The sequence below is a fragment of the Apodemus sylvaticus genome, unplaced genomic scaffold (assembly GCF_947179515.1).
Source record: "Apodemus sylvaticus unplaced genomic scaffold, mApoSyl1.1 scaffold_128, whole genome shotgun sequence".
Classification (NCBI taxonomy): Eukaryota; Metazoa; Chordata; class Mammalia; order Rodentia; family Muridae; genus Apodemus; species Apodemus sylvaticus.
In genome coordinates, this window is record NW_026263322.1 from 430069 (window position 1) to 439737 (window position 9669).

Below are 9669 nucleotides of genomic sequence, written 5' to 3' on the forward strand. Positions count from 1 at the left end.
ACGCACAGGAGAGTTGTCTCTCGAAAGAATCTGTAAGAATACCAAGTTAATTGGAAATACAGTGTTGCAGAGTAAAGACAAATACGTACATATTTTAAACACTTTACGAGAAGAAATAACGCATGGTAAAATATTAGCTTGTATCTCCTAAACAACACGTTGCAACTCGAAAAGGTTTGGTGTGGTGTTTACATCTAAACATGTAGCCTCAAAAGAGAACACACAGGAGAATTTTCTTTCGTCAAAATTTTTTCAGAAAACCACCTTTTGAGGAAATCCCGCATCATCCGAAATTATCTTGTTTTTCCTAAACAACACGTTGTAACTCGAAAAGCTTTGGGGTTGCGTGTTTGTCTAAACGTGTGTCCTCAAAAGGGAACGCACAGGAGAGGTTTCTCTTGAAAGAATATTTAAGAATACCACGTTATATGGAAATACAGTGTTGCAGAGTAAAGACAAATATGTACATATTGGAAACACTATACAAGAAGAAATAACGCATGGTACAAAATTAGCCTTTATCTCCTAAACAACACGTTGTGACTCAAAAGGATTTGATGTGGTGATTACATCTAAACATGTAGCCTCAAAAGAGAACCCACAGGAGTATTTTCTTTCGTCAAATTTTTTTCAGAAAACCACGTTTTAAGGAAATCCATCATCGTGCGAAATTATTTTGTTTTTCTTAAACAACACGTTGTAACTCGAAAAGCTTTTGTGTTGCGTGTATGTCTAAGCGTGTAGACTCAAAAGAGAATGCACAGTAGAGTATTCTCTCGAACGAATATGTAAGAATACCACGTTATAAGGAAATACAGTGTTGCAGAGTAAAGACAGATACATACGTATTGGAAACACTTTACGAGAAGGAATAATACATCGTACAAAATTAGCTTGTATTTCCTAAACAACACGTTGTAACTCGTAAAGATTTGGTGTGGCGTGTACGTTGAAACGTGTAGCCTCAAAAGAGAACCCACAGGAGAATTTTCTTTCGTCAAAATTTGTCAGAAAACCACATTTTAAGGAAATCCCGCATAGTGCGAAATTATCTTGTTTTTCCTAAACAACACGTTTTAACTCGAAAAGCTTTGGTGTTGCGTGTATGTCTAAACGTGTGGCCTCAAAGAGAACGCACAGGAGAGTTTTCTCTCGAAAGAATATATAAGAATACCACATTATAAGGAAATACAGTGTTGCAGAGTAAAGACAAATACGTACGTATTGGAAACACTTTATGAAAAGAAGTAACGCATCATAAAAAATTAGCTTGTATCTCCTAAACAACACTTTGTAACTCGTAATGATTTGGTGTGGCGTGTACGTCTAAACATGTAGCCTCAAAAGAGAACCCTCAGGAGAATTATTTTTGGTCAAAATTTGTCAGAAAACCACGTATTAAGGAAATCCCGCATCGTGCGAAATTATCTTGTTTTTCCTAAACAACACGTTGTGACTCGAAAAGCTTTGGTGCTGCGTGTATGTCTAAGCGTGTTGCCTCAAAAGAGAATGCACAGGAGAGTTTTCTCTCGAAAGAATATGTAAGAATACCACGTTATAAGGAAATACAGTGTTGCAGAGTAAAGACAAATAGGTACTTATTGGAAACTCTTTAAGAGAAGAAATAATGTATCATACAAAATTAGCTTGTATCTCCTAAACAACACGGTGTAACTTCAAAAGATTTGGTGTGGCATGTACGTCTAAACGTGTAGCCTCAAAAGGGAAACCACAGGAGAATTTTCTTTCGTCAAAATTTGTCGGAAAACCACGTTTTAAGGAAATCCCGCATCGTGCGAAATTATCTTGTTTTTCCTAAACAACACGTTGTAACTCGAAAAGCATTGGTGTTTCGTGTATGTCTAAGCATGTAGCCTCAAAAGAGAACGCACAGGAGAGTTTTCTCTCGAAAGAATATGTAAGAATACCACGTTATTTGGAAATACAGTGTTGCAGAGTAAAGACCAATATGTATGTATTGGAAACACTTTATGAGAAGAAATAACGCGTGGTAAAATATTAGCTTGTATCTCCTAAACAACACGTTGCAACTCGAAAAGGTTTGGTGTGGTGTTTACATCTAAACCTGTAGCCTCAAATGAGAACCCACAGGAGAATTTTCTTACGTCAAAATTTGTCAGAAAACCACATTTTAATGAAATCCCGCATCGTGCGAAATTATCCTGTTTTTCCTAATCAACACGTTGTAACTCGAAAAGCTTTGGTGTTGCGTGTATGTCTAAGTGTGTAGCCTCCAAAAAGAACGCACAGGATAGTTTTCTCTCTACAGAATATGTAAGAATACCACGTTATAAGGAAATACAGTGTTGCAGAGTATAGTCAAATATGTACTTATTGGAAACACTTTAAGAGAAGAAATAACGCATCATGCAAAATTAGCTTGTATCTCCTAAACAACACGTTGTTACTCGAAAAGATTTGGTGTGGCGTGTACGTCTAAACGTGTAGCCTCAAAAGAGAACCCACAGGAGAATTTTATTTGTCAAAATTTTTCAGAAAACCACGTTTTAAGGAAATCCCGGGTCGTGAGAAATTATCTTGTTCTTCCTAAACAACACGTTGTAACTCGAAAAGCTTTGCTGTTGCATGTATGTCCAAGTGTGTAGCCTCAAATGAGAACGCACAGGAGAGTTTTCTCTCAAAAAATATGTAAGAATACCACGTTATAAGGAAATACAGTTTTGCAGAGTAAAGACAAATACTTATTTATTGGAAAAACTTTACGAGAAGAAATAACGCATCTTACAAAATTAGCTTGTATTTCCTAAACAACACGTTGTAACTTAAAAAGATTTGGTGTGGCCTGTACATCTAAACGTGTAGTCTCAAAAGAGAACCCATAGGAGAATTTTCTTTGGTCAAAATTTGTCAGAAACCACGTATTAAGGAAGTCCCTCATCGTGAGAAATTATCTTGTTTTTCCTAAACAACACTTTGTAACGCGAAAAGCTTTGGTGTTGCGTGTATATCTAAGCGTGTAGCCTCCAAAGAGAATGCACAGGAGAGTTTTCTCTCGAAAGGATATGTAAGAATAACACGTTATAAGGAAATACTGTGTTGCAGAGTAAAGACAAATATGTATGTATTGGAAACCCATAAACTTTAAGAGATGAAATAAAGCATCGTACAAAATTAGCTTGTATCTCCTAAACAACACGTTGTAACTCGAAAGGATTTGGTGTGGCGTGTACGTCTAAACGTGTAGCCTCAAAAGAGAACCCACAGGACAATTTTCTTTCGTCAAAATTTGTCAGAAAACCACGTTTTAAGGAAATCCCGCATCGTGAGAAATTATCTTGTTCTTCCTAAACAACACGTTTCAATTCGAAAAGCTTTGGTGTTGGGTGTATGTGTAAGCATGTAGCCCCAAAAGAGAACGCACAGGAGAGTTTTCTCTCGAAAGAATATGTAAGAATACCACGTTATAAGGAAATACAGTGTGGCAGAGTAAAGACAAATAAGTACATAATGGAAGCACTTTATGAGAGAAATAACGCATCTTGCAAAATTAGCTTGTATGTCCTAAACAACACGTTGTAACTCGAAAAGATTTGGTGTGGCGTGTACGTCTAAAAGTGTAGCCTCAAAAAAGAATCCACAGGAGAGTTTTCTTTCCTCAAAATTTGTCAGAAAACCACGTTTTAAGGAAATCCCGCATCCTGCGAAATTATCTTTTTTTCCTAATTAACACATTGAAACTAGAAAAGCTTTGGTGTTGCGTGTATGCCTAAGCGTGTAGCCTCAAAAGAGAATGCACAGGAGAGTTTTCTCTCGAAAGAATATGTAAGAATACCACGCTATAAGGAAATATATTGCTGCAGAGTAAAGACAAATACGTACGTATTGGAAACACATTATGAGAAGAAATAACGCATGGTAAAAATTAGCTTGTATCTCCGAAACAACACATGGTAACTCAAAATGATTTGGTGTGGCATGTACATCTAAACGTGTAGCCTCAAAAGAGAACCCACAGGAGAATTTTCTTACGTCAAAATTTGTCAGAAAACCACGTTTTAAAGAAATCCTGCATCGTGCGAAATTATCTTGTTTTTCCTAATCAACACGTTGTAACTCGAAAAGCATTGGTGTTACGTGTATGTCTAAGCGTGTAGCCTCCAAAGAGAACGCACAGGATAGTTTTCTCTCGAAAGAATATGTAAGAATACCACGTTATAAGGAAATACAGTGTTGTAGAGTTTAGACAAATACGTACTTATTGGAAACACTTTAGGAGAAGAAATAACGCATCATGCAAAATTAGCTTGTATCTCCTAAACAACACGTTGTAACTCGACAAGATTTGGTGTGGCGTGTATGTCTAAACGTGTAGCCTCAAAAGAGAACCCACAGGAGAGTGTTCTTTCATCAAAATTTGTCACAAAACCACATTTTAAGGAAATACCACATCGTGCGAAATTATCTTGTTTTTCCTAAACAACATGTTGTAACTCGAAAAGCTTTGGTGTTGCGTGTATGTCTAAGCATGTAGCCTCAAAAGAGAACGCACAGGAGAGTTTTCTTCCGAAAGAATATGTAGGAATACCACGTTATAAGGAAATACAGTGTTGCAGAGTAAAGACAAATGCATACTTATTGGAAACACTTAAGCTTTACGAGAAGAAATAACACATAGTAAAAATTAGTTTGTATATCCTAAACAACACGTTATAACTCGAAAGGATTTGGTGTGGCGTGTACGTCTAAACGTGTAGCCTCAAAAGAGAACCCACAGGAGAATTTTGTTTCATCAAAATTTGTCAGAAAACCACGTTTTAAGGAAATCCCGCATCATGCGAAATTATCTTGTTTTTCCTAAACAACACATTGTAACTCGAAAAGCTTTGGTGTTGCGTGAATGTCTAAGCGTGTAGCCTCCAAAGAAAACGCACAGGAGAGTTTTCTCTCGAAAGAATATGTAAGAATACCACGTTATAAGGAAATACAGTGTTGCAGAGTAGAGGCAAATATATACATTTTGGAAACACTTAAACTTTACGAGAAGAAATAATTCATCGTTAAAAAATTAGCTTGTATCTGCTAAACAACAAGTTGTAACTCAAAAAGATTTGGTGTGGCATGTACGTCTAAACGTGTAGCCTCAAACGAGAACGCACAGGAGAGTTTTCTCCCGAAAGAATATGTAGGAATACTACGTTATAAGGAAATACAGTGTTGCAGAGTAAAGACAAATACATACTTATTGGAAACACTTAAGCTTTACGAGAAGAAAAAACACATAGTACAAAATTAGCTTGTATATCCTAAACAACACGTTATAACTCGAAACGATTTGGTGTGGCGTGTACATCTAAACGTGAAGCCTCAAAAGAGAACCCACAGGAGAATTTTCTTTCGTCACAATTTGTCAGAAAACCACGTTTTAAGGAAATCCCGCATCATGCGAAATTATCTTGTTTTTCCTAAACAACACGTTGTAACTGGAAAAGCTTTGGTGTTGCGTGAATGTCTAAGCATGTAGCCTCCAAAGAGAATGCACAGGAGAGTTTTCTCTCGAAAGAATATGTAAGAATACCACGTTATAAGGAAATACAGTGTTGCAGAGTAGAGGCAAATATATACATTTTGGAAACACTTAAACTTTACGAGAAGAAATAATTCATCGTTAAAAAATTAGCTTGTATCTGCTAAACAACAAGTTGTAACTCATAAAGATTTGTTGTGGCATGTACATCTAAACGTGTAGCCTCAAAAGAGAACGCACAGGAGAGTTTCCTCTCGAAAGAATATGTAGGAATACTATGTTATAAGGAAATACAGTGTTGCAGAGTAAATACAATTACATACTTATTGGAAACACTTAAGCTTTACGAGAAGAAAAAACACATTGTACAAAATTAGCTTGTATATCCTAAACAACACGTTATAACTCGAAAGGATTTGGTGTGGCGTGTACATCTAAACGTGAAGCCTCAAAAGAGAACCCACAGGAGAATTTTCTTTCGTCGCAATTTGTCAGAAAACCACGTTTTAAGGAAATCCCGCATCATGCGAAATTATCTTGTTTTTCCTAAACAACACGTTGTAACTCGAAAAGCTTTGGTGTTGCGTGAATGTCTAAGTGTGTAGCCTCCAAAGAGAACGCACAGGAGAGTTTTCTCTAGAAAGAATATGTAAGAATACCACGTTATAAGGAAATTCAGTGTTGCAGAGTAGAGGCAAATACATATGTATTGGAAACACTTAAACTTTATGAGAAGAAATAATTCATTGTAAAAAAATTAGCTTGATTCTCCTAAACAACAAGTTGCAACTCAAAAAGATTTGGTGTGGCTTGTACGTCTAAATGTTTAGCCTCAAAAGAGAACCCACAGGAGAATTTTCTTTCGTCAAAATTTGTCAGAAAACCACGTTTTAAGGAAATCCCGCTTCGTGAGAAATTATCTTGTTTTTCCTAAAGAACACGTTGTAACTCGAAAAGCTTTGCTGTTGCGTGTATGTCTCAGCGTGTAGCCTCAAATGAGAATGCACAGGAGAGTTTTCTCTCGAAAAAATATGTAAGAATACCACGTTATATGGAAATACAGTGTTGCAGAGTAAAGACAAATACTTACTTATTGGAAAAACTTTATGAGAAGAAATAACGCATGGTACAAAATTAGCTTGTATCTTGTAAACAACACGTTGAAACTTAAAAAGATTTGTTGTGGCCTGTACTTCTAAACGTGTAGTCTCAAAAGAGAACCAATAGGAGAAATTTCTTTTGTCAAAATTTGTCAGAAAACCACGTATTAAGGAAATCCCTCATCGTGCGAAATTATCTTGTTTTTCCTAAACAACACGTTGTAACGCGAAAAGCTTTGGCGTTGCGTGTATGTCTAAGCGTGTAGCCTCAAAAGAGGACGCACAGGAGAGTTTTCTCTCGAAAGAATATGTAAGAATACCACGTTATAAGGAAATACAGTGTTGCAGACTAAAGGCAAATACGTACGTATTGGAAACGCTTTATGAGAAGAAATAACGCATCTTATAAAATTAGCTTGTATCTCCTAAACAACACATTGTAACTCGAAAAGATTTGGTGTGGCGTGTATGTCTAAACGTGTAGCCTCAAAATAGAACCCACAGGAGAATTTTTGTTCGTTAAAATTTGTCAGAAATCCATGTTTTAAGGAAATCACTCATCCTGCGAAATTATCTTGTTTTTCCTAAACAACACGTTGTAACTCGAAAAGCTTTGATGTTGCGTGTATGTCTAAGCATGTAGCCTCAAAAGAGAACGCACAGGAGAGTTTTCTCTCGAAAGAACATGTAAGAATACCAGATTATAAGGAAATACAGTTTTGCAGATTAAAGACAAATACGTATGTATTTGAAACACTCTATGAGAAGAAATAACGCATCGCAAAAAATTAGTTTGTATCTCCTAAACAACACGTTGTAACTCGAAAACATTTGGTGTGGCATGTACGTCTAAACGTGTAGCCTCAAAAGAGAACCCACAGGAGAATTTTCTTTCATCAAAATTTGTCAGAAAACGACTTATTAAGGAAATCCCGCATCGTGCGAAACTATCTTGTTTTTCCTAAACAACACATTGTAACTCGAAAATCTTTGGTGTTGCGTGTATGTCTAAGCATGTAACCTCAAAAGAGAACGCACAGGAGAGATTTCTCTCGAACGAGTATGTAAGAATACCACGTTATAAGGAAATACATTGTGGCAAATTAAAGATAAATACGTTCCTTTTGGAAACACTTAAACTTTACAAGAAGATATAAAGCATCGTAAAAAATTAGCTTGTATCTCCTAAACAACACGTTGTAACTCGAAAACATTTGGTGTGGCGTGTACGTCTAAACGTTTAGCCTCAAATGAAAACCCACAGGAGAATTTTCTTTCGTCAAAATTTGTCAGAAACCCACGTTTTAAGGAATTCCTACATCATGCGAAATTATCTTGTTTTTCCTAAACAACACGTTCTAACTCGAAATGCTTTGGTGTGGCGTGTATGTCTAAGCGTGAAGTCTCAAAAGAGAATGCACAGGAGAGTTTTCTCTCGAAAGAATATGTACGAATACCATGTTATAAGGAAATACAGTGTTGTAAAGACAAATATGTACGTATTGGAAACACTTTAGGAGAAGAAATAACGCATCGTACAAAATTAGCTTGTATCTCCTAAACAACACGTTGTAACTCGAAAGGATTTGGTGTGGCGTGTACGTCTAAACATGTAGCCTCAAAAGAGAAACCACAGGGGAATTTTCTTTCATCAAAATTTGTCAGAAAACCACGTTTTAAGGAAAACCCGCATAGTGCGAAACTATCTTGTTTTTCCTAAACAACACATTGTAACTCGAAAATCTTTGGTGTTGGGTGTATGTGTAAGCGTGTAGCCTCAAAAGAGAATGCACAGGAGAGTTTTCTCTCGAAAGAATATGTAAGAATACCACGTTATAAGGAAATATATTGCTGCAGAGTAAAGACAAATACATACGTATTGGAAATATATTATGAGAAGAAATAACGCATGGTACAAAATTTGCTTGTATCTCCTAAACAACACGTGGTAACTCAAAAAGATTTGGTGTGGCGTGTACGTCTAAATGTGTAGCCTCAAAAGAGAACCCACAGGAGAATTTTCTTACGTCAAAATTTGTCAGAAAACCACGTATTAAGGAAATCCCTCATCGTGCGAAATTATCTTGGTTTTCCTAAACAACACGTTGTAACGCGAAAAGCTTTGGTGTTGTGTGTATGTCTAAGCGTGTAGCCTCCAAAGAGGACGCACAGGAGAGTTTTCTCTCGAAAGAATATATAAGAATACCACGTTATAAGGAAATACAGTGTTGCAGAGTAAAGACAAATATGTATGTATTGGAAACCCTTAAATTTTACGAGATGAAATAAATCATCGAACATAATTAGCTTGTATCTCCTAAACAACACGTGGTATCTCAAAAAGATTTGGTGTGGCCTGTACGTCTAAACGTGTAGCCTCAAAAGAGAACCCACAGGAAAATTTTCTTTCGTCTAAATTTGTCAGAAAACCACGTTTTACGGAAATCCCGCATCGTGAGAAATTATCTTGTTCTTCTTAAACAACACGTTGTAACTCAAAAAGCTTTGGTGTTGCGTGTATGTCTAAGCGTGTAGCCTCAAAAGAGAACGCAAAGGAGAGTTTTTTCTCGAAAGAATATGTAAGAATGCAACGTTATAAGGAAATACAATGTTGCAGAGTAAAACAGATACGTACGTATTGGAAACACTTTAGGAGAAGAAATAACGCTGGAACAAAATTAGCTTGTATCTCCTAAACAACACGTTGTAACTCGAAAAGATTTGGTGTGGCGTGTACGTCTAAACGTTTAGCCTCAAAAGAAAACCCACTGAAGAATTTTCTTTTGTCAAATTTGTCAGAAAACCACATATTAAGGAAATCCTGCATCGTGCGAAATTATCTTGTTTTTTCCTAAAAAACACATTGTAACTCGAATAGCTTTGGTGTTGCTTTTTGTCTCAGTGTGTAGCCTCAAAAGAAAACACACAGGAGAGTTTTCACTCGAAAGAATATGCAAGAATACCAGGTTATAAGGAAATACAGTGTTGCAGAGTAAAGACAATACGTACGTATTGGAAACACTTTACGAGAAGAAATAAGGCAGCATACAAAATTAGCTTGTA